This window comes from Prionailurus viverrinus, chromosome A2 (assembly GCF_022837055.1).
Source record: "Prionailurus viverrinus isolate Anna chromosome A2, UM_Priviv_1.0, whole genome shotgun sequence".
NCBI classification, from domain to species: Eukaryota; Metazoa; Chordata; class Mammalia; order Carnivora; family Felidae; genus Prionailurus; species Prionailurus viverrinus.
In genome coordinates, this window is record NC_062562.1 from 70,835,897 (window position 1) to 70,841,896 (window position 6,000).

The window sequence follows — 6,000 nt, forward strand, 5'->3', positions numbered from 1 at the left end:
CAAAAAAGATTGACAAATACACATTTATGTGTTTTAAGTTAAAATATTTGAGAAATGTGGGGCACCAGGGTGGCTCAGTCGGTTAAGTGTCCGACTTTGGCTCAGGTCATGATCTCACGGTTTGTGAGTTTGAGCCCCACATAGGGCTCTGTGCTCATAGCTCAGAGCCTGAAGACTGCTTCAGATTCTGTGTCTCCCTCTCTGCCCCTTCCCCCACTCACATTCTGTCTTTTTCTCAAAAATAAATAAGCATTAAAAAAAACCATTTGAACGATGTGTGTATTATTTTTAAGTAATTCTCCATCTTGACTCTGGGTTAATTAATCATTTACATGCAGAGTACATGAGTAAGAGGGCTTCTACTGTATTGTGGTAGCTTGGAACTAGTTATGAATTTGAAATGTGGTTCAATGAGCTGTACGTCTTGTACAAGCTACTAAATTTTTCTAAGTTTTAGTTGCCTCACTCAAAATGATAATAATAATACTAATGCGCTGCAAGTGTTGTGAAATTAAATGATATAATATATTTAGTGTCAAGCAGTATTAACTATTTTTCTGTTGAAAGTGAGAGAAAAGGGGCGCCTGGGTGGCGCAGTCGGTTAAGCGTCCGACTTCAGCCAGGTCACGATCTCGCGGTCCGTGAGTTCGAGCCCCGCGTCGGGCTCTGGGCTGATGGCTCGGAGCCTGGAGCCTGTTTCCGATTCTGTGTCTCCCTCTCTCTCTGCCCCTCCCCCGTTCATGCTCTGTCTCTCTCTGTCCCAAAAATAAAAATAAAACGTTAAAAAAAAAAAAAAAAAAGAAAGTGAGAGAAAACCTTATCTATTATGACTTTAACAAAAATAATATGTATCAGCTTGTGACAGAAAATAACAAAATTCTTTTTATTTTACATTTATTTATTTTTGTGAGACAGAGCACTAGTGGGGGAGAGGCAGAGAGAAAGGAGACACAGAATCCTAAGCAGGCACCAGGCTCAGAGCTGTCAGCACAGAGCCCCACATGGGCCTCAAACTCACAAACCACGAGATCATGCATGACCTGAGCCAAAGTCAAATGCTTAACCAAATGAGCCACTCTGGCACCCTGACAATAACAAAATTCTAAAGGTAGCATTGGCTCCAGGCACAGCTGGACTCAAGTCTGCAAGTAAAGTCTCAGGACCTGGTTTCTCTGTCTATGTCCATCAGCTTCTTATCACTGTCTTTGGACAGAATCTCTCTGATGGCCACAATAGGCATTTTTTCATATCCTCCCAAGTTCAAGACTAGTGGCTGGCAAATAGTGGCTGTTTTTCTCTCAGAGTCCCATAGAGCCCTTCATTCTGAATAGATTATATATTTATCTCTGGGTCACTCACTATCCCAGAGAAATGCAGTGATGTGATGTGATATGATGTGATGTGATGTGATGTGATGTGATGTGACATGATTTGGGAGTTCTAGGTCCTACACTTCACACATAGCAGTGGACTGAGTAGGAAAAGGGAGCTCTCTAAAGAGAAACTAGATGAGTATCAAAAGTAGGGGGAATGGATTTGGGGCAGGTAGAAACACTGAATGCTCATAACACTAGCTCTGAGGATAATTCCTACTCCACAAATAGCATTTGCTACCTCCTTTCAGTGCCTTTCACTCCCAGCCCTTTGCTTGGACTTTCCTTAGACACTTTGGGCTCTGATGACAGTGCTGATTTCATTAGGGCAGATGCTCCTGCCATACCCCAGCTCCACTTTTCCATCTACTTTCAAATTTGTGACTGTGAACCCAACCAGTCTGTCAGACCAGTGTGGCAAATCTCCCTTGGCCTAGTTCTAGCCTCCAACTGCCTGGCACTGTATTTAGTCATTAAAACCTTATCAGATCATCATTCCCACCCACTACCCCAGTTAAAGCTTATTTCAAGTTCTAAGTTTGCCCTTCAATTCTAGTACAGTAGGATATAATAAAGTCTTAATCTCTTCATGATTGTCATGACTTTGCACATTTAACTCTTATTCTTGCTCTTTTTCTTAACTCATATCTTAATTTTGATTTAAGCCACATATGGAAATGTATCCCTCTCCTTTCCCTTGCATTTGAAAACTGGATTTTGTCTATCACTTTTTCTATAAGTGTTTGGAGTAGATGTCTGTCCAGTATTCATAATTAGCTATAAATAGAATACTGTGGTAGAAACTACTAACCAACCCCAGTATCCATTCTCCTGCTTTTGGTGCCACAAATTTTACCTGGGCACATGCTTCCAAGAACAGACTATATTACCTAGCCTCCTTTACAGAATAATCATGAGATTAGGTTCTAATTGGAAGTATGTGAACTGAAGTGATTCACACAATTTCCAGGTAATTTCCTAAAAGGACAAAGGTGTTCCCTCAACTGCTCATTTTCCCTTCCCTTTTAGATGGAATATAGATCCAGTACACATGGTGGCATGGTCTTTTGATTGTGTGGAAGAGAGCAACATTCTAGGACAGAGATGACACACTTTTTCTGTAAAGGGTTAGATATTAACTATTTTCAGCTTTATGAGCCATACAAACTCTGCTCAACCCTGTTCCAGGGTGAAAGCAACCATGAACAATATGTAAAGGAATGGATGTGACTGTATTCTTATAAAACTGTATTTATAAAAGCCAGCAGTAAGCCAAATTTGGCCCATATGCCATTGTTTGCTGACCTTTGATTCAGAACACAGTGAGGCAACAACATTAAAAAAGCCCGTATCTCCAAAACTCTCAAGTTTTGTATGATAGAGGAAAATTAACTGTATTTCTACAGAAAGAGTTACCTTTTGTTAAGCCATTGTATTTTGGGGAATAGTTGTTTTAGCAGAAATATCTTTGTATTTTTTAATACCATGAAGCCAGCATTTTTTAACTTAGAATATGACAAATATTCTCTCATTCTTTCTCCTTTATTCTTTCTATCTCTCTCTCCTCACAGGCCCTTTTCTCTCTGGTTATAAATTTACTTGCATTGTAAAAATTATTTTATGAATCCTAAATTGTTCTCATCTCATTCTTTCATTTTTTACCAGCAAAAATTTTTCCTTACTTACATATATTTCTGCTGTACTGAAGTTTGGCTTCTACCTCTGTCTCTGCTGCAACTGAAGATCACATTGCCACTGAGATCTTCTCCAACTTCACTCTACTGAAACTGTAAGGGTTAAATTGTAGTGTAGGGCTAACCTGCAGTCTTGAGAAATAACAGCTTTGTTTTGACACTGTAGGTTAAGAGATAACAGCCTTGTCCTATCAATCAAGGGAACAAAAGTTCAAGGAAAATCAACTGGATTAGTGTTTGATTGGATTGGGGCAAGGGCATATCTGAACTGTTTCCACCCCCATCTGGGAACTATTTCTTTGTTCTGTTCCCAGGTGATGATAAGGCGATGTGGTCGGCTATAAAAACTCTGTACCCCGGCTGTTCGAGGCCGCACTCTGGTCAAGAGTGCTGGTCCTGATCAGTGGGCCTTGCCTCTCATTGCAATAAACTTTGTTGTGACTGTCACTGGTGCCCGCAGCATTCTGTTTCAGGAGTCGTGTGGATGCAACAAAACCTTCCATTGTATTTATCACGATGATCATCTTCTACAACCTTTACTGCCAAATCCTCCTCTTTCGTGCTTTCATGAAACTGTCCCTCCTTAGCTTCTGTAACAATAGTATATTCTTAAATCTTTCTCTACATTTATCTCTGGCCAATTCAGCATAGCTAATCTTAGCAGTTATTCATCTGCTACCTAGGTCTTCATGTAGATAATATTGCCAGTGGCACCCTTGGTTCTCTTTCAGTTGATCCTAGAGTCCTACAAAATCCCGAGGCTTTCATCATGCACCATGTTCTAATGACTTCCAAATATGTAACTCCAGGCTTAATTGTTCTCTGAAGTTCTAAACCCTTTACACCCAACTGCTTATCTTATTCCAGATGATTTTCTAAATCCATCATCTATTGTATCTCCTTGTATCTATTAGAATTCTTCCATTCAAAAGAATTTACCCTCAGGGCACTTGGGTGGCTCAGTTGGTTGAGTGTCCAACTTCAGCTCAGGTCATGATCTCATGATTTGTGAGTTCCAGCCCCGCATCAGGCTTTGCACTGATAGCACGGAGCCTGCTTTGGATTCTCTGTCTCCCAGTCTCTCTGCCCCGCCCCCGCTCAAGCGCGCACGCTGGTGCACACGTTCGCTCTCTCTTTCCTTCTCTCTCTTTCTCAAAAAACAAATAAACATTTAAAAAACAAACAACAACAAAAAAGAATTTACCCTCATCAGCTACTTGGGTACCCTGAAATGAAGTATGTACAGAAAAAGCAGATGAATGTTTTATTTATTCCTATTCTAATTCAGAATGCGGTTCTGGTGCTCTAACAACCACCAAAAGAGAGTTCCTAGGTAGCACTATGTACATCAAAAGAAGAAATCAACCAATTAAAAAGGTAACCTACAGAATGGGAAAAATATCTGTAAACCATGTATCTAATAAGAGGTTAATATAAAAAATATATGAGCGGGGCGCCTGGGTGGCACAGTCGGTTAAGCGTCCGACTTCAGCCAGGTCACGATCTCACGGTCCGTGAGTTCGAGCCCCGCGTCAGGCTCTGGGCTGATGGCTCAGAGCCTGGAGCCTGTTTCCGATTCTGTGTCTCCCTCTCTCTCTGCCCCTCCCCTGTTCATGCTCTGTCTCTCTCTGTCCCAAAAATAAATAAACGTTGAAAAAAAAAATTAAAAAAAATAAATAAAAATAAAAAATATATGAGGAACTCATACAACTCAATAGCAAAAAAGAAATAATCCAATCAAACATAGACAAAGAATTTGAATAGACATTTTTTTTTACCAAAGAAAACATACAAATAGCCAATAAGTACATGAAAAGGTGCTCAACATCATTAATCATCAGGGAAATGGAAATCAAGCCACAAAGCACTCCTGTTAGAGTTGTTATTATCATCAAAAACACAGGGGATAACAAATGTTGGTGAGGATATGGACAAAAGAGAACCCTTGTGCAATGTTGATAAAAATATATATTGGTATAGCACTAGGGAAAACAGTATGAAGTTTCCACAAAAAAATAAAAAATATAACTACCATATGACCTGTTGCAGTATGATTCACAGTAGCCAAGGCATGGAAACAACCTAAGTGTCCACTGACAGATGAAAGGATAAAGAAATATACATATTTATATTTATATTTAATTATATATATAAAATTATCATATGTACATGTAATTATCGTATGTATATAATTATTTAGCCATAAGAAAGAAAGAAATCTTGCCATTTGCAACAACATGGATGGATTTTGAAGGCATCATGTTAAGTGAAATAAGTCAGAGACAAAGACAAATACTGCAGTATCTATCACTTATATGTGGAATCTAAGAAGGCCAAACTATTCCAGAGAGTGGAATAGTGGTTGCCAGGGGCTGGGGAGTGGAGGAAATGGGACAATATGGGTATAAACTTCATGTTTTAAATGAATAAGTTCTGGGTATCTAATGATCAGCATAGTACCTATACTTAACTATAACCATGACTTATTATTTATTTATTTACTTACTTTTTTTAAGGAAATGTTTTTTTAATATGAAATTTATTTTCAAATTGGCACTTGTACCCCAATGTTTATAGCAACAATTTCAACAACAGCCAAATTATGGAAAGAGCCTAAATGTTCATCAACTGATGAATGGATAAAGAAATTGTAGTTTATATACATAATGGAATACTATGTAACTGTAACTTATTAGCTTAACTCTATTATATACTTAAGATTGCTAAAGAGAGCATATCTTAAATGTACACACACACACACACACACACACACACACAAGGGTAATTATGCGATGTGATGAGAGGCTTAACTAACCTTATTGTGGTAATCATTTTACAATATATATGAAGACCAAATCATCATATTGTATATCTTAAACTTACACAATGTAATATGTCAATTACATTTCAAGAAAATGGAAAAACATTTCAAG